At 43.1% G+C, this 26,786-nt stretch overlaps 1 protein-coding gene across 5 annotated transcripts in view; it reads left to right on the forward strand.

Annotated features, from left to right (window-relative positions):
- TIAM1 (TIAM Rac1 associated GEF 1) overlaps nucleotides 1–26,786 on the forward strand; it is a 248,244-nt gene that overhangs the window by 62,626 nt on the left and 158,832 nt on the right. For all 5 annotated transcript variants that reach the window (XM_037905275.2, XM_043538299.1, XM_043538292.1 and 2 more), the window contains one exon: nucleotides 3,762–3,950. The gene's annotated coding sequence lies outside the window, so the exon portion shown is untranslated. The remainder of the gene's footprint in view (nucleotides 1–3,761; nucleotides 3,951–26,786) is intronic.

Here is a 26,786-nt window from a genome sequence, read left to right on the forward strand (position 1 = left end):
TATGATTTTATAGACCTCTATCATATCCCCCCTTAGTAATCTGTTTTCCAAGCTGAAAAGTCCGTCTTATTAATCTCTCCTCATATGGCAGCCATTCCATACCCCTGATCATTTTTGTTGCCCTTTCCTGAACCTCTTCCAATTTCAATCTTCTTTTTTTTTAGATGAGGCGACCACATCTGCACGCGGTATTCAGGATGTGGTCATACCAAGGATTTATATATAGGCAATGTGATGTTTTCTTTTATTATTTATTCCTTAATGATTCCCAACATTCTGTTTGCTTTTTTGACTGCCGCTGCACATGGAGTGGATGTTTTCAGAGAACTATCCCCAATGACTCCAAGATCTGTCTTGAGTGGTAACAGCTAATTTAGACCCCATCATTTTATATGTATAGTTGGGATTATGTTTGCCAATGTGCATTACTTTGCATTTATCAACACTGATAAAGGTTTAACTTTTCACATAGTCAAGTATTAAAATAACAAAAAAGAAACTTTGCCCTCCTTTAACATTTATCAACCCCTAGTCTCTGCGTCAAGGAATGTTGGAGAAAAGGGAGCAAGCTATTGATTATTTATATTACAGTAACACTTAGAGGACCCAATTGAAATTGAAATACCATTGTAGTGTAGGTGCTGTACAAACACAGAACGACAGACTGTCTCTTCCTCAGACAGCTTGCAATCTACGTAGACAAGACCGACAAAGGGTGGGAAGGGAGACAGAGGCTCAGTGAGGTGACTTGCCCAACATCACACAGCAGGTCAGTGATACATGGGTTCCATTCCCAGCTGTCTCTTGACTCCCAGTCCCTTTATCTGCTAGACCAGTGGTTTTCAAACTTTTTTCTGGGGACCCAGGTGAAGAAAATTGTTGATGCCCGTGACCCAATGGAGCTGGGGATGAGAGGTTTGGGGTGTGGGAGGGGCTCAAGGCTAGGGGAGAGGTTGGGGGTGAGGGGTTCTGGATGTGGGAGGGGGCTCTGGGCTGGGGCAGGGGGTTGTGGTACAGGAGGGGGTGCAGGCTCTGGGATGGGGCCAGGGATGAGTTTGGGGTACAGGTTCCTGTCCAGTGGGAGTGCAGAGCCAGTGCTTGGGGCAGGGGAAGCACATGGAGCTCCGTGGCCCACCTGTTGCTCGCTGCTTCTGAGGTGCAGTGTGGTGTCGAAACAGGTAGGCACTAGCCTGCCTTATCTGGGCAGCACCACCGATGGGACTTTTAACGTCCCGGTCAGCAGTGCTGTCCAGAGCAACCCAGTGTCTTACATGCCGTGACCCAGACTTTGAAAAATGCTGTGCTAGAATGGGCTGCAGCGTAAAACAAGTCAATAGTGTCATAAGACCAAACTGGTCTTTTTTTCTCTTAAATTTGATAGATCACTTCAAATTTGAATAGAACAAATTGATTTAAAAGAACAAGTTAAAACTGCCATCCGGCAAATACTGTGTGGGCTCCTAAGTGCCTAAGTCTCACTGAAAGCCGCTCCTAAGGATATGTCTTCACTACCCGCCGGATTGGCGGGCATCGATCGATCCAGCGGGGATTGATTTATCGCATCTAATCTAGACGCGATAAATCAACCCCCGAGCGCTCTCCCGTCAACTCCTGTACTCTAGCGCTGCGAGAGGAGCAGGCAGAGTCGACGGGTGCGGCCGCAGTCGACTCACCGCGGCGAAGACACCATGGTAAGTCGATCTAAGTACATCGACTTCAGCTACATTATTCATGTAAGAGCTCTTCTCCCCCCCCCCCCCCCCCGTGTAGACCAGGGCTAAGTAGAGTTAGGTGAATAATGGATTTTTTTGGTTTGGTTAATTTGGGGGGGGGGGAGGGGGAGGGAATTTTTCAGTGAATTGAAAAGCTGAGGAAAATCTTGAGTTGAAACTAATCAAAATGTTTTGGTAATGTCAAAATAAATGCTATGATGACAACGGATAGTCATTGGGCCGGGGAAAGAGACTAAAGCAGTTGAGAGCAATTACTTTGCAAGAGGGCTCCCAACTGTTTCCTGTTTCCATGTGGGCTTCCAGTCTGACCAGTGTTAATCACCCTCAACTGTGAAAGGGGTAATTCAGTCTCCATGGCCTCTGGTGGGATTGCCAGGAATGGAGCCAGTTGATGTCAGTAATTGTTAAATTTGTTCATTTAATGCATTTCACCCTGTTCGTGATTTCTGCAACATTTGATTCTCTCATGGATTGAAAATTTTAATTTCATAAGTAAAATAATAAGAAAAGACTATATAAAGTCCAAGTTTTTATGAACACTTATTTTAGTGACATTATTTATTAGCAATGAATCTGCTTAAGTTTCATTAAATCTTACTAGGTGTAATTCATGTGACTATGGAGAAGTATCTTTGTCATCAAAGTCTCTCATTCCCAATAGTTGAAAGCATAATTAAACTTTCTCAGTTCTCAGTCATAAGGGAGCTATTCTTTTAATTACAGCATCTTTCTTATGCCATGTAAAGCATTCAGCCTACAAAGAATAGCTTGACAGTTTACTAAATTTGATATGCATGCTTTCTTACTGTCCCCTTTTTCTTAGATACAATGCTAGCCAGAAGAAATGACACTGAGACGCATAGTACTACTGTACCCTTCGCTTTGGCTGAAGCTGGTGAATTTTTTTTGAAGTATTAATAGCGTCTGTAGACTTTTTTTAGTGAAGTAGGACAAAACCACATCAGAAGTTACTTTTCTAGGCTTTCTTCCCCATCTTTGTCCTACTAACGCTCTCAAAAAGCAAATTTTAGATGAAAGTGCAGTATTTGGGGAAAAATGTAAAGAAAATTGTGATTTCTCTATGAAATACCCATTTACATATCTAGAGAGAGAGAGAGTGTGTGTAAATTGATACTTTAAGATGTTAATTATGGCATGGTAGTTCCCCAGATGCCAAAAGGGTGCCTTATATGGAGCTCCCAGGGGACTACAAGCAAGGGATATGCTCTTGTGGTTAGGGGATTGGACTAGGATTTCGGACATCTGGTATCACTTCCTAGCTCTGCAACAAACTTCCTGTGTGACTTTGGGCAAGTCACTTAATGTCTCTGTATCTGTTACCCGCTTCTGTTAGATGGGGATACTAGCATGGGGGATTGGTGTGTGGATATGTGCATTAATATTTGTGAGGCATTCTAATTCCATGGGGATTAGGCCTGGATAAGTACCTCGATGTAGGCACACTGAGTTAAAACACGCCTACGTACTTTTCATAAAGGTTCATCTGGCTTTTGAGTCAAGTCCTAAGTAATTTTCTGTATTATGTAATATTTCTGTGTTTTCTTTTTGTGAAACTAGCAATTTTCTTTATATATTAAAAATGCACATCTTACATAATTATCCTTATGATAGATACCATTATGATCCTTCCACATCTTGATTTTTTGCCCCCCCTTCTAATTTGCAAAGCAAATTCTGCTTCGTGGGTAGTGTGTGTCATTACAAGAGTTTGCCCTAGCAACCAGATATTTCTAATAATAGCCCAAATTCATTGCCAACAATCTTGAAATGTGGCAGAGCATCTTTGAACCCCAGGATGTTACACTGCAGCCTCTCTGATAAGCTAAAGCCTACAGTTTTTTTCAAATTGAATAAAAGGTTTACTGAACTGTAAGTAAAATTGATTCTGTGAATAGTGTATGGTTGTTTGAGCCATAAGAGAAATTCCTTCAATGCTTACATATTAAAAAAATGCTTGTGAAGCCAAATGTTTCTTCTGTATATCCATGTGTATGATTTCATTTACAGCTTCCTGTCTGAAGAGTCATCTGCTTGATGAGCACCTGATCTTGAGAGACATGTATTGCCTTGATAAGCCATGCTGTATTTGATATCTACATAATTGTTGCTGTTGGACCCTCTGCATCTCCTGGAGCAGCACACTTTATGCTGCAATACAGGATGAGCAATTAAGGTCTTTCCTTTTGTGCAGAATAGGTATGTATGGTCTTCATTATGTTTATTTTGTGCCTATTAACAGACTTTGGCTTATAAAAAATATTTAAGGTATCTTTGGAGTGTGGCCATTCTCCCTTCCCCATCTCTCCATTTAAAGAAACCCCAAGTCCTTTCTTTACATAGAGCTGCAGAAATAAGAGATGCAAAAGATTTATTAGGTCACTATTTCATCCTTTGGCATTGCAGCATTCCCCTTTACAGTTGATTTTAATTGCTTCCCTTTGGAAGCTATTTCAGTTTAATAGATTTCACTGTTTTTTTCCTCCTAATATTCAGCGTAAATTTTCCTGTGTTTATTTCATCTCAGTTATGTCCTTTTGTTCCACTTTAACAATTCCTTTCCCTCCTTGGAGTTTAGATACTTTTACAGTATTTTTCCTTGGATTGCTTTTCCTTGCAATACAACTAATGAATTTAAGCAAACATCTTTTAAATTAGCTGGCATCGCATCATAAGTTTGTTTATAACTTCCTACCACAGGAGTAGCTTTCAGCTCTGTAGTGAAACAGTAACCAATTTAATTAAAATAGAATATGCCATAATTTTCATTTTAAAAAAGTTATCCTAAAAGATGTGACAATGAAAGCACTACAGATGAAGTTTTCTTTATCTCCAGAATGTATTCAGGATGCGCAACACAAGCTTCCCCACACTATCTTGTCTATATGCCATAACTCTATTTTTTGGTAAGACACTTGATCCTGCAGCAAGGGCTTGTTTGCACTGAGAAAACGCATCATTATGTTAAAACATGATTTTGCCCTTAGCGTGGACAAGAATAGTTATGTTTAAAAAATATCTTACTGAGATGTGGTAGGTACCAAGTTTTATTTAACATCGTGTTAAAGCACGTGGCTAACACGTTTTGTAACATGATGCGTTTCCAATGGTAGACCTAGCCTAAGATGACAGTTCAATTTCTGTACACTTTACTGAGATGGCCGATAATAGCATCAGCTGGTGCCAATTATGAGGGTGGATTTCCTGATTTAGAGAGCTGCCTAGCAGGAACTTGCATCAAGAACCTAATCCTAAGCCACCTGAAATCAATATGCATCTCTTCATTGATTTCAGTGGGCTTTGTATCAAGCCCTGAGACCACTAACTCATTTCAAACTGACCACTGAGTCGTCTTCAGGTGATATAAGGAACAATAAATGTGTCTTAATTTTCCTTGGTGTATCTAAAACACAGAAATATAAAATTTTCCATTATGGATCATACATAGCATTGCTCCTTTGAGGCTGAAATCCTGCACTCAGCAATGACCACTACTTGTTATGTGTAGAGGAAGGGGGAAAAATGTGCAATACTCTACATGGTTTAAGGTTTCCTTTCTGACTTGTGATCATATCGTACCTTGAAGCATGAGATTTGTTTACTCCTGGCTTTGCCTGCATGACCAGAAATGTTTTTCTGTAACATAACATTCTCTATCTGTCCCTTCCTCCTCAACAGAGGTGTGACCTCCAAATAAGTAAACACAATTTTGTATGTCGATTAAATATGATATCACAGAAGTATGTATTTCAGGATCAGAAGTTATAGATTGTTGGTTAATGTAGAAAATGAGAAGCCACTAATAACATAATGAAATGTCATACTTTGATTCGCTTTTATAAATGTGGTAGAAAAATGAGAAGCAGATGTAAAATTTGCATCAAGTCAAATAGTTAAATTCTAGTAGTTAGTTCATTCTCCAGGGCAATCCTGCCATATGTGTTCAGTTTTCAGAAGTTTGACTGTATACATCATCTGCTTTTAGTTCCAAACAATATAACATTTATTACTGAATTCAGAACAAGTTGTTTTGGAAAAAATTCTGTAAAGAGTCAAAAGCTGTCTGTAATTTTGATTTCTGCTATGGTATCATTGCTATATACAGTATATACCATCTGCGTAAAAGAGGATGGTAATGAATGTGTATAACACTTAAGTGACTAATTGTCCTAATGATATTCATTGTGATTACAATCTCCAAGGAATATTACAAATACTTTTCTACTTGGGAATACAACTAGCTTCTTTGGTTATTTTACTGGCTGCCCCTTTCCTCCTGCCACGTACAGAAATCCTGTAAATAAAATTAATTGTTTAAAAGTGGGGACCATCTTACAAAACTTTGCTGGGTAATTTAGTAAGAACACAATCTTTTCTCCTTGTAGTTTTTACTCTTTGGGGAATTCTGCACCAAAAAATTAAAAATTCTGTGCGCAATATTTTAAAATTCTGCACATTTGTCAAAATAACACTCTATAATCATGCCAGTTTCAATTACTTTGGTAATTTATTTCAAAATACCTGTCCAGCAAGTATGTCTGTAACAATACAGACACTCACAAAAATTCCCCCAGGGGCAGAGAGTTAAGGAAACCCCTATGACAACCCAGTTTCTGTTTCTCTGCTCCTCTCCCTGGAGCCCAGCTGTGGGCCAGACACTTACACCCCCTCTCCCCTAGAGCCCAGGGATCCAGAGGGAGAAAGAGCCTGATGCTGGGTCCTAAGCTTGCACAGAGTTTCCCGTGCACCACCGCCTCCTTCCTTCAGGGCATGCTGGGAACCCTCCAGTTCCCTCCCTCTCCTCCCCTGGGCTTGTGTTCTATTTGTGAGCTGGGCTCTGCCGGGTACAGCATCCCCTCGTGGCGGACAACATCTCTGCAGCCCATTTCTGTGGGGGGAAGAAAGGAAACTCTGTGCGCCCAACATTAATTTCTGTTAAGTTCTGCATTGTGCAGTGGTGCAGAATTCCCCCAGCAGTAAATTTTAAGATCCTATTTCACTGCCTACATCTAAGCATGTGTTTTATTGTATATGTGGAAGCATGACTGGGACTCCTTTTTTTTTTTTTAAATTTCTTTTGGTGCCATAACTGCATACCCAGTGTGAAGGTCTAGCTGTGGGCAGGTTGTGGTGTGCAGATCCATGCTCTGGGAACGTATGGTCAGAGATAAATAACAGCTAACCCCTGCATCTGCTTAGGGGTGCATTCCCGAGCACCTTCTGTGTGGTGCTGGGTGTCTGTTAATGAAGGGCTAGCAGTATCCTAGGTACTTTACTGATAGATATGAAGACAGAGTTCCTGACTGAACAAACATACTGCAGCATACTCACCTGCACAGCCACGTAGGCCAGGCTGCTGTCACTATGTTAGGAGGACTAAGACTCTCACTTCCATGCCCCTGTGCAGTCTGCCTAGATCTTGGGTGAGAAGGGATAGAGATGCTGTGTAGCTGCTATTCTCCCTACCACAGTGGGGCAGAGCAGGGCGAATAGCAGTCACATAATGGGATCTTGGCTCTAGTCCCAGTGCACTGTCTAGAGACATTTTAGGGAGTGGGAGGTTACGGGTACGTCTACACTTAAATCACGACAGCAGCGCAGTTGCCGCTGTAGTGCTTCAGTGTAGATACCACCTATGCTGACAGGAAGGGTTCCCCCATCAGCACAGTAATCCACCTCCCTGAGAGGTGGTAGCTGGGTTGATGGAAGAATTTTTGTCAGCCTAGCACTGTCTACACCGTGGTATAGGTTGGCTTAGTTATGTCACTGGGGGGGGGGGGGGTGGATTTTTCATGCCCCTGAGACACGTAGGTATGCTGATGTAAGTTCCCTGTGTATACCAGCCCTACATATGTTATAATCTTCTTGAAAGAGCCAGTACTGAGGAAGAATTAAGGAAGGAATCAGATGCTCTGAGGTGTGGTTCCTCCCACTGCTTACACATAGCACTGTAAAAATAAAAGGAGTACTTGTGGCACCTTAGAGACTAACCAGTTTATTTGAGCATAAGCTTTCGTGAGCTACAGCTCTATAAAGGTGCCATACAAACAGGAGGAAAGTGGGAGCGAAAAGGAGCAACAAAACCCAAAGCATTGCAGTTGTGAAATGGAGCATGTCTTGCAATATGCACAATTTAAAAAAAAAAATTGAGTTGAAATATTCTTAATACATTCATTTCAGTAGCATTTGAGGGGACTAATCACCAAAATGGAAGTAAAACAAAACCAGTATTTTATTTTGCTACGCTGATTTGGCTTTCTCCTGTTCGTTTGCATGGATGTTTCTAGCAGGACTAGATAGACTTTTTGAAAACCCACTTCTCTTCTCCCTAATTTATTGTTCAGTTCCTGTATTTTGTCTTTTGAAGGAGTGTGTGTGTAATTACTTCAAAATCTTATAAAGATAAATGAGGGTTATGGTGAAGGGAAGACCAGGAATTTGGATATTTATCCACTACCCGATAGACAAAAATGTACTGTGCTTATCTCCCTGATGAGAGGATATTGTCTATTTTCATTATAATTGAACCAAAAAAAAGTTGCTTTCTAATCAAAGTGCTCACTTTTATTCTTGATAAGGCAAAAATTAGAGTGCTGGTAGACTAATATAGTGAAAGACCAAAGTTGTGAATTCGTAGAATCAGGGTTCAGCAAAGCTAAGAGTTGTGTGGGGAGGGTAGGAGTGGACTTACTTCTATACCTATTACATAATGAGTCTGAGAGGCTGTCTGATGTGGACATTTGGAGTAGACTGCCCATTGGAGATGGAAGAAGATTCTGGAGCTGTAAGCTGCTGCCTTGCATACTTGTGTCAATCACTTACGCCTGTGTGAAGTGAGTGTGAAAAGCTACCACTGTAAGTGAGAGGAATTCTGATTTGGTGCTATTTTGCAACCACTTTGCACTCCCTTTGCACAGATGTAAAATAACACAAATGGCAAGACAGGGCAGACTCTGCCCTCATTTCTTTCCACAGAGAGCACATTAAACTAAAGCTACAGGAAATCATATTAGACAACACAATAGGAGGCTTTTTGACCAGAGGTCATTTCCCGTGACACTTGGTATCCTTGTGGTATTATGAGCTAAATACAAAATGAGTGTTTTGGATACATCTGTCAATAAATGAAGGAACTACTGATCCTGTAATATTTTTTGCACTTAGCTTTTCTTGAATGAGTTCAGCCTTATAGGTATGTGATTGCTATACTTGATTGTGACTGAGAGGGCTAATATTGTATCATGAATTTTGTGATGAAAGTCCTATCAAGTCTTTGTAAAATAATTTAAGTATATAGAGTTTTTAATATGGTATGTTTCACTGTCTTCCGTGATAGGTATATAATGAAATATCCTTTCTAGCTGGTTTCAAAGGGGGGGCGGGTAGGGGGAGAATCCACACTCCTATGAAAACAGTGGAACAATGTTAGAGAACAATAAAGAGTTTAAAAAACCCCAAGCTGAACTGAATGTCTCAGGCATGTAACTGATACTAAAGAAAAATTGATTTCTGTGGAACTACAAAATTCACTTCCTTGGCTTTTGAACTAATATAAACTAAGTTAATTTTCAAACTGCTCTATTTTCCAAAATAATTCCTTGAGCATGTCTTTTAGAAAAACATCGTCTTGATTTAAAAATTACCAAAGAAGGAGAACCTACTATAACCCTTGGTAAATTGTTCCAATGGTTAATTACTCTTATTGTTAAAAATTTACATCTCATTTCCAGTCTGAATTGGATTGTGTTTATACCTTTTGTCTGCTAGACTGAAGAGCTGTTAAATTATTAAATATTTGTTCCCCATTTAGGTACTTGACTGTAAATAGATTGAGCTACTTGAGTCTATCATTATAAAGGCATGTTTTGTAATCCTTAAATCATTTTCCTGGCTTTTCTCTGAACCCTCTCGAATTTATCAACATCCTTTTTGAATTGTGGACCCCAGAACTGGACACAGTATTCCAGCAGCAGTCACACAAGTGACCATTTGTCAATCAAGATTGGAAGCTTTTCTAAAAAATATGCCCTATGAATTATTTTGGAAGTTCTATGGCCTGTGTTACATAAGAGGTCAGACTAGATGAACACAATGATCCCTTCTGGCCATGGGATCTATGAATTTGTGTTTGGAGGAAAAATTATCCTGATCCAACTTCCTTTTATCCAGTATGTTGATTTATCAAGCTGAGCGCATGCACAAGTGTGTGCAGGATCTGGGCTCTGTATTAAAATACTTCAGAAGAACTCATTACTAAGTACTTAGTCCTGCTCCCATAAAGGTCAAGGACAGAACTCCCGGTGGGGGCAGATTTAGTCCGTGTGGAAAGGGTTAATGGGAAGGTATTCTCAAGTGAGTCCTTGTCTCAGGAATGAAATGCCTTTACACATACCATTCCCTGGTATGCTAAATCGCAGATTTGGTGATCTTTGGGTCATATTGCAAGGCTTATCTGTTCTTCCAGGCCCTCTTGAGGTAAGGGGTGGCAGGAGAGAGAAGGATTTAGTGGATAGGAGGATGTGGAGAGGCATCTGAGTTTGGGAGGCTTTGTAGTTTTTGGACCTGGTCTATTTTAATATTGCATTTTTAAAACAATTTGTATTTATCAGAACATTAGGTAATCTCATTTTTAAAATAAAGGACCCTTGAATTCACTTCCCCATTGTTTCCCACAGTTTTAATGTCTTCACTACTTCTCGTTTGTCAGTCCAGTTGTGAAATGTTTTGTTTAAAAATCAAACACACACGCACACAAGGCCACATTATAGAAATATTTATGCATGTGAATAACTTTATGGGGTTATTCACGTACATAAGTGGTTACAGAAACAGGGCCTAAAGTGGCTGGTTAAGGATCAATATTCTTGCCATTGCATGTTGTGTTTTTTGTTCGTTTTTTTTTTAAAGTGTAAATTATGTAGTGTCAGGCACTTGTATCCAAACTCTGCACCAAAATATGCTTTACTCTGAAAAAAATCTCCTTGTGTAGGTAGTTTGTCCTTTAAAAAGAGATTTAAAGAAGAATACAGCTTTAAAAAAAAACAGGGAAGAGAAATAATAAATTTTAACTTCAGCTTTTGATTTTAAAAATCTTTCTCCTTCATCTGGGTCCTTTGGGCTGGCCAAGTCAGAAAGGAGCAAGAGGATGTACTGGTCTCCTTTGAGCACTCTGCATCAACTAGAAAAGGAACTCTTTTATACTTTTATGTTTTACTTTTTTCCTAAAATGAGATGCAAACAAATTAGTTCTGCCAGGTGTAGGAGTGACATTTCAGAATCCCACTGACAGCTGGATTATCAAGTTAAAAATCATCTCTCCCATGCTGGAACTAACTGAATAACTCTCCTTTTTGTATAGGTTTTAATGAAATCACCCATGTGGACAGGGCCAGAACAAAGCACATGCACCCTTAGGACTTAAAAGGTGCCTGGCCCTTGTGCTGATGCTCTGTGCAATAGTGAAATTTCACCTTCTGTGAGCAAGTACCATGTGATAGCTCTCTTTTTAGCAGTTCTTTAGAAGATACAGTTTAAATTGGCGGCGGGGGGGTTGACAGCCCATTTTTAATAAGGGTATAATAGAACAAAAAAATCAAACTCCAAAATCTTGCCCCAAGCTGAGTTATGACCTCAAAAAGGGAGAAGTATCCGACTCCATGAAGTCCACTAGGGATTTCTCTATTGATATTATGTAGAAGGTGCTTAGATACTACACTGAGTGGCAGTATAAAACCCTAAGATGTATAACACTTGCCTGTTACATAGTGGTTTTCATGTGTAGATCTCATAGACTTTGCAAAGGAAGACTTTTGTTAAGGGGCACCTGAGACACAGGTGAAATGACTTTCCAAAGGTCATGCAGCCAACTAGTGGCAGAGCCGGGAGTAGAACTTAGATCTACTGATTCCCAGTCCAGTGCCTGATCAACTGACTACACTGCATCCATTTTTTTAAAATTTTTGAATGTATTTATAATGGTCAGTACTGAAAATACATCATTATAAAATAGGGGCAGTAGTATAGTGCAATAATATTATATGAAGTTCCTTTTGTGTTAGCTATTCCAGTGTGCAATACAAAATGATGAAGCATTAACCTAGCTCCATAGATATACACAGTACTCTGAGAGAGTCTCTGCCTTGAGTAGCAGTCTGCCATAGATGAGACAAACACTGGACAACAATTTAAAAAAGGGAGGATCTAAAGAAGTTCATGCAAGTAGTGGGTTTGAGGGAGGAGTGAAAGCTTGTGTGATGGGCAGGAAGAGAGAGACTGTAACAGATATAGGGAATAGCATGACAGAAGGCTTGGAGCCAAGGGCAGTAGCTGGAGGCAAAGGAAGCAATAACGAGAGATAATTGGGAACAGCATAGGGAGGAGTAGGATGGAAATGGGAGCAGAGATTAATTCTGTCTATCTGATATAATATTCATGAACTGTAAGGCCAAAAGGGGCCATTATGACCAAGTTTGACCTCCTGCATAAAAGAGGCCATGGATCCTTCCCCAATAATTCTTGTATCAAGCCCATAACTTTTGGTGAAGCTTGCTAGAGCATTTCTTTTAGAAAGAAATCCATCTTTGGCTGAAAGACTTCAACTGATGGAGAAGTCACCACACTCCTAGATAAGTTATTTCAATGCTTTAAAAAGTTGCATTTAGTTTAGTAATTCTAGGTATCTATGGAAATGCCTATCACAATGGTGTTGATGTGTAGAGCTTTGTCAGTAAGGATGAGGAGTCTCAATTTGATGTCCTAACAAACAAGTCAGGGAAGAGGTTGATATTAACATGTTTTGGTAGCACCTAGAAGTCAGCCAGCTTTGAGCCCCATTGTGCTAAACATTGTGCAAATACATACTAAATGAAAGTCCTTGCCCCAGAGAACTATTGGGGCACGGGCGAGAGGGGTATGATTTGGGGAATACAAGGTGGTTGGAGAGGAAGATTACTCTAGCAGTGCTGTTTTTGATTAAAGCAGCAGAGTAAGAGAGGCTGAGGCTAGGGATGAATAGGAATCAAGGCAAAAAATCAACTTGTAGACAAAGTTGATTCTCTATGATGCTCCTGCCCCTCCACCAATACAGTTGTGCTCCACAGAGATGGAGCAGCTGGATACACCCAGGGTCTGGTGTCAGGCACTGGAGCAGAGTGTTTCTAGTGGCAGGACCCTGGCTGTGGAACTCCCTGCTTAAGAGCTGAGGCTGTACCTAAGCCTGATGGTGGTCAAATCAAGGTATAAAATACACATCTTCAGTGAATCTTTCCCCAGAATTAATGACTATCAGCAAATGAACAAAAGCCCTCCCCATTCACTGTCCTGCTGGTCTTCCCTGGAAGAACATTGAGAGGGAAGTGCTATTTTTTTGTTTCTTGTTGTTCCTTTTTATGCTCCTTTAATATTGTATAGTGCTCAGGTACCATACTTATAGATGCTATATTAGAACATAAGATCACTAGGAACTAAGGAGGTGGAGAATGGTTGGGAAGAAAGATGAAGTTTCTTTTGGGAGAAATTGGGCTGTGGTAGTGGGACATTTAGGAGGGGATGGCTGATGGATAGTGGGAGATGTAACCTAGGGCAGAGGATCAGAAGGTGGATTTGGGAATCCTCTGCCTAGAGGCATGTGTGTCAGTTGAAACCATGGAATAGACACGTTTGCCTAAAGAGATGCTATAGAGGGATTGATAGGGAGAGGAGCCACCAAAGTAGTGGTCAGCGAGGCAGAAGAAAACAGCTGTGGCAATGTGGGGAGGATTGGAAATGATGGAGTAAAGTGATTGTAGGCACATTGGTCTGATCCAATATGGCAAGTCCTGTGGTCCATCAAGTCTAGCGTCCTGTGATAAAGGCAGCAGAGATCAAAATGATAAAAATAGAGAACTGTCCCTTTGGCTTATCAAGGGTATCATTATGCTTTTGGGCAAGGCCGTGTTGTTGAAGTAAACAGGGCAGAAACTAGCCTGAAGTGAGACCAGGAGGAACTTGGAGTAGATCGAATGAAGGGATTGGGTGTGGACATTGTGCACAGGGGTTTTGGAGATGAGGAAGAGGATAGGACAGTGGTTAGAGAGGCGGATACAGACTAACATGGCTGCTACTCTGAAACAAGTAGTTGTTTTTTTTTTTAAACTTTTTTTTTCCAGATAGGAGGACAAAGTATGTGTGTGTTGGCTGATGGAAAAGAGCCAAAAGAGAGGACGAGGATGAGAGAGAGGCAGGAACTGATGAAGTTAGAGACTGCAAAAGGAAGACCTTTGAGTCAGACTTGGATTCAGGAGGAAGGGGGAAAAGAGCAAAACAGGTAGAGCAATCCTTAACCTGACCACAAAGGAGTGGTTAGAATATGCTGCTTAGAAGAAAAGGCTAGAATTATCCTTAAACATACATTGCCATTTCTTCGCAGTATATTGGTATTAGCAGAACTGAGCATGGTTAATTGAAATGGTTTACTATGTGGCTAGGTAGTATGTTAACGTGACAAGATTTGCTATACTCAATGGGTATTGTATAATCCCAAGGAGTAATCTGTTACTACGTTTGGACAGAAACAAAAATTATTCCAAGCAAATTTTACACTTGTTGAGAGGAGAACATGGAAAACGAGCTGCAGGCTACAGCTCAGGCGGATTCCCAAGATCGCTTGCTCGTTCTTTTTTTATTTTTTAATCTGTCATCAGAAAGGAATGTTTTTCATTATCAGAAATTAAGTTTTTTAATGAGTGCTGTTCTAATGGTCTTTACTTTGTTCATCATTATTGTTAGCTATTAACTGTGTAAAGGATACAGCACAATGTTAGATATAGGCTAGTACAGTAGTTCACATCTCTTAATTTAGAGAGAATCAACACAGAAATATAAATATATCTTGGATCCTACCCCTCTTAAACTTCCAATCCTCCTCTTTTCCGTTTTGAAGTGCTTGGTGGCTCTTGACTAGGGCTTGTAATCACTACTGCAAAACAAATAAATTAATATTATAATACAGTGCTCATAGAGAGGTCTGTCGGCACCACCAATATTCCCTAAATCAGTGGTCATCAACCCGTCAATCGCGACCGACTGGTTGATCCCAGTTGATCGCAATCTCCGGCAGTGTAGTGTGGCTGCAGCTAAGGCAGACACCCCTGCGGCCCTGGGGGTAGGCAGGGAGTGTTGGCCTCTTCTGGGAGTGGTGTGGGGCCGGGGTAGGTGGGGAGCCTACCTTAGCCTCGCTGTGCCCGGAGCAGCCAGAAGTAAGTGCTGCCCAGTGGGAGGCCGCACCTCATCCCTGAGCCCCCTCCTAGAGCCAGCATCATACCCCCTTCTGCACCCTGAACCCCCTCCTGCTCCCCAAGCCCTGACTCCTTTCCTAGAGCCAACACTCTGCCCCAGCCCAGAGCCCCCTCCTATACCCAAGCCCCCTCCTAGAGCTTGCACCCCTCACCTCCTCCTGTACCCCTGCCCCAGGCTCAGCCCAGAGCCCCCTCACACACTGCAAACCCCTTGGCCCCAGCCCAGAGCCCATACCCCCTTCCAAACGCCAACCCCCTGCCCCAGCCTGGTGAAAGTGAGTGAGGGTGGGGGAGAGCGTGGGGGATGGAGTGAGCAGGGCAGAGCTTTGGGGAAGGGGCGGGGTAGATCCTGGGTTGCCCTTAGATTCAAAAAGTGATCTTGGGCATAAAAAGGTTGGAGACCACTGCCCTAAATTGTAGTTTGAGAACCACTGGAATAGCAGATTTAGAGGGACAGGTTGATTTTTCTCATAGAGATAAAGGGATAGGGCAGGTTGACAAGACTTGGCTGGTTTTAGGCTTGTTAAGAATGACTTCAGCATGAGTCCTCAAAACAGTGTGTTGGAGCCACAGTCTGGGGGGAAATAATGAGATGGTGCAAGAGACAGTGATTGGGTAACTTTACAGAGATACAGCAGTAAAAGAGGGAGAAGATCTACTTAGTGGGTTTATGTCCAACCAGAGTTAAAGAGGTTTTAGGTTCTGGGTAGAAGTCAGGGTGATTCAGAAGATGTAAACGTAGAATGGGGGATGTGGCTGCTGGAACAGCACACTTAGAATAAATGACATGAAAGTGCTCAGGGCACTTTAAAGAGGATGCAGATATTTTGCCTAGAAATAGAGACGTATACGTGGTGTGCACAGTTGCTGGTAGAAGCAATGAGTTTATGAATCCCATCTTGGAGGAAAAGAAGATTGGACAGCTGGTGCTTTTCAGAAGAGAAGAAATCGGCAGGCAGGATTCTAAAAAGGAAAGCAAAAGAGAATAAACTCCTCTCCCAGTAGTGCAGTGTCGGGGGAATGCCCTCAGTTCTCACAACCTCCCACATCTTTGAGGGGGTATGACTGGTCACTGACTTTCTCCCTTACTCTGTTGCTGTACTGTTCTCCTCTCCTCCTGGTCCAGTCTCTCTGTAGCCCTTTCTTGAATGGAAGCTTGGATCTCTTGGAGTCTGTTTGTTTTTTTTACACTGGTGCTTTGCTCTTTTCTGTGTAGACTATTATGACCCCATCACCATAGTATCCAAGTGCCTGTCATTAGCAAAAATGGCAACACATTTTGCTGTGTTCCTCCCATGAGGGAATGGAGTGGATCCATCAGTTGTGTGAGTTGCTCTTTTGACGGTGTCATTTAGTGGTAGCATGCTGGGATAGACTCAGGAAAATAGCATTTTCCGTTTTCCTTTTCACCACACTTGAGAGGTGTGTGGTGTGGTATTAAGAAACTGAGCTGCAGAAGAAGTTATTGATATTTTAAAAAAAACTGCATGACCAGCTCCTGCTTTCCAGATCTGTGGTGAGATAAGAGAAGCATTTGAATGTGACTTGTCTACAGCCTGAAATATCCACTGGCAATGGAGAGCTAAATCTGTTCTATACAAATGCTGGACGCATATGTAATAGGATTGCTGACTTGGAGTTACAAGTTTTCAAGGATAAGTACAGTATGATAGTACAATCATATCAGACATTCTTAAATCAGAAAAAAAGACTGGGGATTTAAAAATAGTAGTCAGAGAATTGTTGGATTTTGCATTAGACTTCCAGAGTAGTGGGAGAAAAGAGAAAAGGCTTTTGTAGGCACAACGAAAGAGCCCTTAAGAAGTCTAGAACTCTGATTTGGGGAATCCTGACTGGAGTAAATATAAAAACTTTATAATCTGAATGTTGCAACGTGTTAATGATTTCCATATGGATAATATACAGGCAAGCAAAACAGTTTTTTGTTGACTTGCTAGAATTTGGATTAAGTGACATGGGGAAAATTAATTGTTAGATTTCCTGAATATTTTTACTGTGTGTCTTGTGTATTACTGTGGATTCTTTGTGGCAGAGCATCTCCTCTGTCTCACCAGGCTTCATTCTTCCCCCTCTGATGGTTGGAGGGCCTGGAGTAAGTCAGCTGCATGCCGGATGGTGTTTGTTTTTTCTGACTGTGGATTTATTTACCAATATTTTCAAAGTAGGCCTTGGGACAGGCCCAAGGAGTGCCTCTCCACCAAACAAAGGAAACAAGTTCACAACACAAAATAAAAGGGGATACCTTTTCCTACCCCCTCTCTGGGGGAGGGTGTGTGTGTTGCCTTGTTAGGGCCGGGCTACCAGTCCTTCCCCTAAACAGGCAGTCAGGTTGATTCCCTGGTAGGGAGGAAAGCACCTATCCACCCTGGAGAAACTTTCTTCCTGCTGCCACTAACCCTGCAGCAGCTTGCCATCCCCTCCCCCCCCCCCCCCAAAGGGTTTTTTAAAGGTCACAGGCAGCCCTTATTTGGACTCGGGTATCCTTGTTGACCTGAGGTTTAACCTCTTTTCAGCTTATAGGGAAAGGGGTCTTTATCATTTTAGGGCTAATATACCTGCTTTCCACCACTCTTACAGCTGTCCAGCCTGACTTTGTCACATGGGGTGCGTGTGTGTGCGCAACCTGGATACAGTTTCCTTCACATTTAACCTTCACACCTTTCAATTTCCTCAACAAATGAGGCAGGGGTCCCATAGCAACAGCCTCATTCACTACACACCCCTAATCCAGCCCCTGCACAAGTTCATCTTGTGCACCGAAGGAAATAAGGGTCCTGTGGACCAATAGTATGTGGTCATTATAGGGGAGCTGTTAGCGGTGCCTGTGCCCAAGGTTACCTGACTCTTTCCATTATAAGTAGGGCCCTACCAAATTCACAGTCCATTTTGGTCAATTTCACAGTCATAGGATTTTAAAAATTTTAAACTCATGATTTTAGCTATTTAAATCTGAAATTTCACAGTGTTGTAATAGTAGGGGTCCTGACCCAAAAAGGTTATTGTGTGTGTTGGGAATGTTGTGGTATTGCTACCCTTACTTCTGCACTGCTGCTGGTGGCAGAGCCGACTTCAGAGCTGGGCAGCTGGAGAGTGGTGGCTGCTGGCTGGGAGCCCAGCTCTGAAGGCACCGCCACCGCCAGCAGCAGCACAGAAGTAAGGATGGCACGGTATGGTATTGCCACCCTCACTTCTGCACTGCTGCCTGCAGAGCTGGGCCCTCAGTCAGCAGCCGCCGCTCTCTGGACACCAGGCTCTGAAGGAAGCAGTGAAGAAGTAAGGGTGGCCTGGTATGGTAGTGACACTCTTACTTCTGCGCTGCTGCTGGCAGGGCGCTGCCCTCAGAGCTGGGCCCCCAGCTACTGCTCTCCAGCCATACAGTAAGGGTGGCAATACCACAGCCCCCCTAAAATAACCTTGTGACCCCCCCCGCAACTTCCTTTTGGGTCAGAACCCCCAATTTGAGAGAGAGGCTGGTCTTCTGTGACTGTATAGTATAGGGTAAAAGCACCCACAAGACCACATTTCAGTCTGATGTGTTTTTCATGAATGGGAATTTGGTAGGGCCCTAATAAGACCCTGTTTTCATTTGCTTATAACTTTGCTAAACTTCAACTATTTGTACTGAAATTTCTCATACTGAGTTTCTGCCTCAGGCTTAAGTTTTTTTGGAAGTTTCAGCTACAATGAGTTAGCCTTTTCTAAGGACAAGGTAGGGGAAAATACATAGTTTGCACATGTTAAAGAAATTCTTATAGTCATGTAATTGGTAAACCTCTGGGGGGGGAAAAAGCATCTTCAGTTCACATGTGATCAGTAGAGACTCTTTAGTTTGGTAGCTGAGTTCTGTAAAGATTATGGTCTGCACTGAGCACGCTCCATCCATGGTGCAGGGGCTGAGCAGGACTTTACTAGGCTCCATGCTTCTGGCAGCTGCAGTCTGCTGTGGTGCTTGGGACAGGAACAGAGAGCTGCAAGCAGGGCCGGCCTTAGTGAAAATGGGCTCCTGGGCAAACTTGTATTTTGGTGCACCCCTGCTGCCTCCCCCAGTGCTTAATTTGTATTGAAAGAGGTGCCAGAGCTCAGCCCTGGCACAAATTAAGCACTGACTGGGCAGCTGGAGAGTGGCAGCTGTTGCCCGGGCACCCAGCTCTGAAGGCAACAGTACCCCCAGCAGTAGCACAGAAGGAAGGGTGGCGTGGTATATGGTGTATTGCCACCCTGACTTCTGTGCTGCTTCAGGGGCTCGTGGTGGTGTGACTGCATCTTGCCAGAGCCCATGGCCCTCCTGCAGCCCTCTGGCCACTCCTGGCTCAGCATGCGCATTTTGACAGGAAATACCACGCATTAATAACACTACGTGTGTGTGTGAGGCAATCTGTGTTGGGAGAATGTGAGAGACTGTGTGTGTGTTGGGGGAGTGTGAGAGACCGAGTGCTGTCATTTTAAGCACAGTACTCATTTGCTCAGACTTGTTCTGTCCAGACTTCAGCAGCTCTGTCCCAGAGGCTGTGAGGGAGCAGCAGCACAAACTCTTGTCCCCGTCCCCATCCCCTGTCCCTAGTTTCTGAGGTGCTGGGGATACCCTCCTTTCTGCAGAGGATGCAGGAGGCTCTGGGAGCAGCTTGGCCAGGGGCGGCTCCCCTGGGGGTGGGGGCAGGAGCAGTGGCTGCAGACAGCAGCAAAGCAATAGTGGGAGGAGGGGCACCCTTGCTCCAGAGACACCCCTCTGAGAATGCAGCATGGGCATCCCTCCGCTCTGCACAGCCGGCATGAGGCTCCCTGGAGCAGCTTGGCCAGGGGCAGCTCCAAATGGGGGAGGTGGCAGGAGCAGCGGCGGCTGCAGAGTAGCAAGGGGAGAAGGGAAACCCCTGCTCCAGAACCGCCACCGTAGCAATGCATCTCCTGGGCTGTCCCCCTGATAGCCCATGCTTAAGTCTGGGCCTGGCTGAAAGAGAGTCTCCTCTGTGCTCCTAATGCTTCCCTGAGGGTGTGCAGGCAATGTTTAGGTGGAGGAACTTACATCACACAATGGCAGACAGCTAAAAAGTGATAATTTTTTAAAAGTATGTACATACAAATGCTAGAATTCTAAATACTAAGATGGCTGAACTTGAGTGCCTCGTATTAAATGAGGATATTGATATAATCGGCATCACAGAAACTTGTGATCCTGGTAATTACAGGCTGGTAAGTCTAACTTCAGTACCAGGCAAATTGGTTGAAATTATAGTAAAGAGCAGAATTATCAGACACATAGATGAATATGATTTGTTGGGGAAAGTGAACATGTTTTCTGTAAAGGAAAATCATGCCTCACCAGTCTACTAGAATTCTTTGAGGGGGGTCAACTAGCATGTGGATAACGGTGATCCACATATATAGATATAGTGGATATAGTGTACTTAGATTTTAAAAAACCATTGACAAGGTCCCTCACCAACAGCTCTTAAGCAAAGTAAGCTGTCAGGGATCAGAGGGAAGGTCCTCTCATGGATCAGTAACTGGTTTAAAAAATAGGAAACAAAGGGTAGGAATAAGTAGTCAGTTTTCAGAATGGAGAGAGTAAATAGTGGTGTCCCCCAGGACTCTGTACTGGGACTAGTCCTATTCAACATATTCATACATGATCTGGAAAAAGAGATAAACAGTGAGGTGGCAAAATTTGCAGATACAAAACTACTCAAGATAGTTATGTGCAAAGCAGACTGCAAAGAGTTACAAAGGGGTCTCACGAAGCCAGGTGACTGGGCACCAAGATGGCAGATGAAATTCAGTGTTGATAAATATGGGCAGTGTGTGACTCCTGCATTTGGGGAGGCTGGGCACAAGCACTGGAAGCTCCCTAGAAGTGTTGGGGGGCCACTGGTGCCCGTATACTGGCTCTGCCTCCTTCTCCATCCCGGGCCCTGCTTGGCCTTCTTCCCCTGAGGCCCCACCCATACTCCACCCCGACTCTGGTCCGGGCCCCGCTCCTGCTTGGCCCCCTGCCCAGAGGGCCCTCCCCGCCTGCTGCTTGTGCCTCTCTGCCACCTTCCCTAAGGGCCCCCCTGCCCCATGGGTGCTTGACCTGCCCTTCTCTGCCCCTGCTCCACCCTCTCCCTGCCCCAGTTCCACCCCTTTTCCCCCAAGTCCCTGCCCATACCCCGCCTCTTTACTGCATCCCCGCTCCTCCCCCTCCCTCCTGGAAAGTCCTAAGTGCTGCCAAACAGCTGTTAGGTGGTAGGTGGGAAGCGCTGGGAGAGGGAGGGTGGGAGTGGGAGGAGCTTGGCTGCTGGTGGGTGTGGAGTACCCGCTAATTTTTCCCCGTGGGTGCTCCAGCCCTGCAGCATCCACGGAGTCGGCGCCTATGCCCCCTACCCGTTGCTCGCACCTCTCCGTTCCCGGTGGGTGGGCCCTCGGGGGAGTGGGTGGAGAGGCGTGGGTGGGGGGCCTCTGAGGAAGAGGAGGAGCGGGGACAGGAAGAGGTGGAGTGAGGTCGGGGCCTCAGGGGAAAAGGTGGAGCAGGGGCGGGAAGAGGAGCAGCATAGGAAGGGCGATGGGGAAGAGGACAAGTAGGAGCAGGGCCTCAGGTGGAGTGTTTGTGGAGCCACGGCTTGGTCACCTTTTCGGCGGTGGCGTTCCAAAGGCGGTGGGCTGGTGCGCCTCCAAAGGGAGGTGCACTGCATCCTGTTTGGGGAGGCTTAGCCTCCCACGGCCTATTATACCCACTGCTCATGTTGATAAATGCAGAGTAATTCACATTGGAAAACATAAAATGATGGGGTCTAAATTAGCAGTTATCACTCCTGAAAGAGATCTTGGCGTCACTGAGGATAGTTCTTTGAAAACATCCACTCAGTGTGCAACTGCAGTCAAAAAAGCGAATGGACTATTGGGAATCATTAGCAAAGGGATGGATAGATAAGATAGAAAATATCATATTGCTTCTGTATAAATCCATGGCACGCCCACATCTTGAATACTGCATGCAGATCTTGTCACCCCATCTTGGAAAAGGTTCAGAAAAGAGAAACAAAAATGAATAGGGGTATGGAACAGCTTCTGTATGAGGAGAGATTGATAAGACTGAGACTTTTCAACTTGGAAAAGAGATGACTAAGGGGGGAGTTGATAGAGTAAATCATGACTGGTGTGGAGAAAGTAAATAAGGAAGTGTTATTTACTCCTCGTAACACAAATAGTGGGGGTCACCAAATGAAATTAATAGGCAGCAGGTTTAAAACAAGCAAAAGGATCTATTTCCTCACAGAACACACAGTCAACATGTGGAACTCTTTGGCAGGGGGTGGGTTGGGGGAAAAGAGACAGAACTGGGATAGGTTGTGAAGGAGAAGCACAGAAAGATCTGTGCCTTCTGGAACACGCTTTCCTCCAGTGTCTGGAATGGAACCCAAGATTCTTGAGTTTCGTCCTTCCTCTGCTGTTTATCAGATATCTGTGAAACCCACTGGCAAAATACATGTCTCATCCCCCTTAGATTGAATGCTATGAGTCTGGCAACATTATAAACTGAAAACACCACCTTCTACTGGAAAGTATTAGAGAACTATAGATGTCGTTACCAGCTCTGCTTGCCTCCTTCCCTGCCCTTGGCACCCAGAATAAGAGAGAGATGCCTTTATATTTCATATTATATATATACAAAGAAATAAATTTTTATATTTTAAAATGGCAGCTGATCCTTATCAACCCTAATTAAACTCAACTTTTGCCAAACAAAAATCCCCTCCCCTCCAACACTAGCTCCCATCAAGTTCTTCCTTCTCGTAAAGCATGCAATAGGACCCCATTCAATTTCTAAAGTTGAACATCTTTACAGTGAATTTATCAGTTTCTTGGACACAGCTCCGCTAGTAGAAAATAATGACCCCTGCAGACCAATTCAGAGGATTTTGGATCTTGTAAATGACATGGGGCCTGATTCAAAGCCCTTGCGACCACTGGAATTCTCCTTTTGACTTAAATGGATTTTTGATCTGGCCCTCGGTCTAGAATTTGAAACTGCAGTTTAAAGTGTGAGGAGGTCCAAAGAATTATCTTGCTCTCCCTGTCGAGGAGAGTCTGGCCCTGACACTGCATTTTCCAGACTGCCTGGAGCTTGCTACCATGAGTGAGGAAAACCTGACCTGCAATAACAATGCCTAGACCTGCTCCTTGTGCTCAGTGAAACAAACCCTGGGACTTAATGTCTTTAGTCTAGGGGAGTGAGCAGGTTCTGTGTGGGCTTGCAAGCCAGGAGCAGATGCTCATTCTCCCTGTATATGAAGCATGTTGTACCAATCATAAATTCCAGATCTGGTGTTTGCTCCCAGTTTACTGCTCACTGAATGGGTGACTGGGCCCCCTGTGTACTGGACACAACATGCAGTACGGTGCTTCTTGGTTAATGAGGTCTGTGGTTTCAGGCCAAGAGCAAAGTCACTTTTGAGGAAAGAATAATGAGGAAACCTGACAGCTAAAGCAACACTGAGTCCAGTGGCAGCCTAATAGGATTGGTGCCTAGATGCTACAGTGATTGCACTGAAAATATCTATAATTGAATGATAGAGAAGGGAGTTGCCTGGAAAAATGTCAGCTGGGCCTTCTCAGGCTTCATTTACATTAATATTCATGGTTGCAGACCTTGTTAAAACATGATTCAAATGTGGCTCTCACTGAAGTGTTTCCTAATATTTGGCTGGCTGGTGTGAATGGGGCCACTAAAGGCCAGACGAAACTTGAGCGCTGTTCTAGAACTCTGTTGTCACACTGCTCCTCCTCTTCCGTACTAGCTGGCCAAATGGTGGTAGAAAATAGCTCAGTGCAAGCTGTGTTTTAACCCAATTTTCAGCCATTTCTCCCTCCAGAGTGTAGACAGGGCTTAAATCTTGCCCGGCTTACTCCAGCACTTACCTTGGGCTTGATAATGATGAGTGATAGGCAAATCCTTCCTTCTTTTAAAGAAGAATAAAGGGGTTGGTGGAAACCAAGAAAATAATAAGAAAAACTGAAAGTCTCCAGGACACGGCACTCGAGTATTGAGAGTAATACAAATGGCAGAGAGAGCAGTGAATTGGGTACAGCTACAAAGATAGCTGTAAGTGCAGTTTATGTAGTGGCACATGGTGTTGCTAATGCCCACTACTCGCACAATAAGTGTGTGGTTATAAAATGCACTTTATAAAGAAATTTTTAGAGAACTTTTTAAAGCTGTGGGATTGGCAGAGACTGAGATGTTACAAGCCTTCAGCTGGACATTGCAGCATGGTCAGTGCTCTTGTTAAGGTTAGATATAGACTTTTCTTGGCATCGTAAGAGCAGTGAAAGGAAACACCACAGAAAGCTACAAATTCTTGCACTCAGGTTAACTCCTGATTAATTTTTGCAATTTCAGCTGCAGGGTCAGGTTCTTAGCTGGCATAAATTGTGAATAGGGGGAGCTGCCAGCCAATGGTTTAATAAAACAAAAACAGAATCCTCCTATATCAGGGGTTCCCTCTTGAGTCTGGGATTCCCCTGTGGTAACTCCCGATGTGACTATGACCAAAATGCCTTCTGCACTGTGGTGGGGAACTCAGCTGTATTACCACAAGCAACAGAATGTGGCAGTGTGTTAATTCCAACCTCAGCATTTGCTTTACCTCATTCTGTTTTCTGTGGGCATGGTGACAAGAGTGCAATTTTCAGAAGCCTGCCCATTTTATTTTTAGTTCAGCTAAGTGGATTTCCTGCAACTTCTTACCTTTCATTATTAATCTAGCAGACAAACACAGTGATCATTTCATTGTGTTTTTTTTTTGTTTAAACATCCTTTATTTTATTGATTGAATTTCGTTCTGGTTGTCCAGCCAGCGCTGGCAAATAAATGGAAGGAAACCTTGCTTTAGGAATTACAAGAGGAGAGGAGACGCACCTGTTTCCACGAGTGGAAAATATTGTGGGTTGTTGAGAGTGTTGTGGGGAGAGGAAAAGGTATGTTAGAACATAAAAACATAAGAATGGTCCATACTGGGTCAGACCAAAGATCCATCTAGCCCAGTATCCTGTCTTCCGACAGTGGCCAATGCTAGGTGCCACCGAAGGACTGAACAGAACAGGTAACCATCAAGTGATCCATCCCCTGTTGCCCATTCCCAGCTTCTGGCAAACAGAGGCTAGGGACACCATCCCTGCCCATCCTGTCTAATAGCCATTGATGGACCTATCCTCCATGAACTTATCTAGTTCTTTTTTGAACCCTGTTATAGTCTTGGACTTCACGACATCGTCTGGCAAAGAGTTCCACCTGTTGACTGTGTGTTGTGTGAAGAAATACTTCCTTTTGATTGTTTTAAATATGCTGCCTATTAATCTCATTTGGTGATCCCTAGTTCTTGTGTTATGAGGAGTAAATAACCCTTCCTTATTTACGTTCTCCACACCAGTCATGATTTTATAGACCTCTATCATATCCCCCCTTCGTCTTCTCTTTTTCAAGTTGAAAAGTCCCAGTCTTATTAATCTTGCCTCGTATGGAAGCCGTTCCATACCCCTAATAATTTTTGTTGCCTTTTTCTGAACCTTTTCCAATTCCAATGTATCTTTTTTTGAGATGGGGCGACCACATCTGCAGGCAGTATTTAAGTTGTGGGTGTACCATGGATTTATAGAGAGGCAAATTGATTTTTTCTGTCTTATCTATCCCTTTCTTAATGATTCCCAACATTCTGTTCTCTTTTTTGACTGCCGCTGCACATTGAGTAGATGTGTAACTAAATGTAGATTTGGGGCCCATATCCACAGCTTCATTGAAGTAAACTAAACTATGCCAATTTACATCACTTGAGGATCAAGCCTGGAGTGCTTTGTCTGTGGGAACCTTTGGTTCATATACTCTGGAATTCATTCCATATGGCACAATTCACAGTTTTAAACATTTCCTTTTAGAACTGTTGCCCTGATCAGTACTGCAAACTTTGGCATTATTGTTCTTCACTGTGACATATTTTAGTTGCATGGCGATCTGACCATAGCTAGATATTTGGCATCATTAACCAGTAAAAGACTGTTCATATTGAATTATGAATATATAAAACAGTGGTAGGATTTTTAATTGGCTGGCTATTAAGAAAGCAGGTGCTTCCTTTCTGGGTTTAAGTTACTAAATTCATCAGGGCATTTCAACCTCTTGAATTTAAATTCTCTGATCATAAAGAACAATGCCATTTTCTCAGCTCTAGAGACTGACATTTGCTTATAGAGATTAAGAGGTGCCTGTAAAATTAGGCTCACATTTTCTTGGTGTAATGGGAGAGGTCAAGGGGAACTTTCCACATTGGTGCAAGTTCTTCCACTTAGTTGGAAATTGCTTTGGTTATGAGGGAAGCATGTTTAAGTCTGCTTTGTTTTCTATCAGGAGTTTGATAGTATTCTGTAATTTGTAATGTCAGGAGTCAGGACCAGTGATGCTTTGAAAGCACTTTTGTTGCACTCAGTTTAAATAGAGTAAAAATATCCTTTGCTTCTCCCTATGCAAATTGCTTGTTTTGAATAACAAACAGTTTTAAACAAAAAGTCCTCATCAGACAATTAAATTCACCCAAAACAGTTTTATGATATGAAGCTATGACATACAGCTGGAAAAAATGATCACAGTAATTCTCATTTTGAGAATTATTTCTAGGTCTTCATCAAATCACATTTCCAGTTGCTGACAATGCGTGGGTGATAGTGTATTTGCTAGGGAATAATGATCTTCTGTTGCTTAGTCAAACATTCAGCT

Source organism: Chelonia mydas, chromosome 1 (assembly GCF_015237465.2).
Source record: "Chelonia mydas isolate rCheMyd1 chromosome 1, rCheMyd1.pri.v2, whole genome shotgun sequence".
Classification (NCBI taxonomy): Eukaryota; Metazoa; Chordata; order Testudines; family Cheloniidae; genus Chelonia; species Chelonia mydas.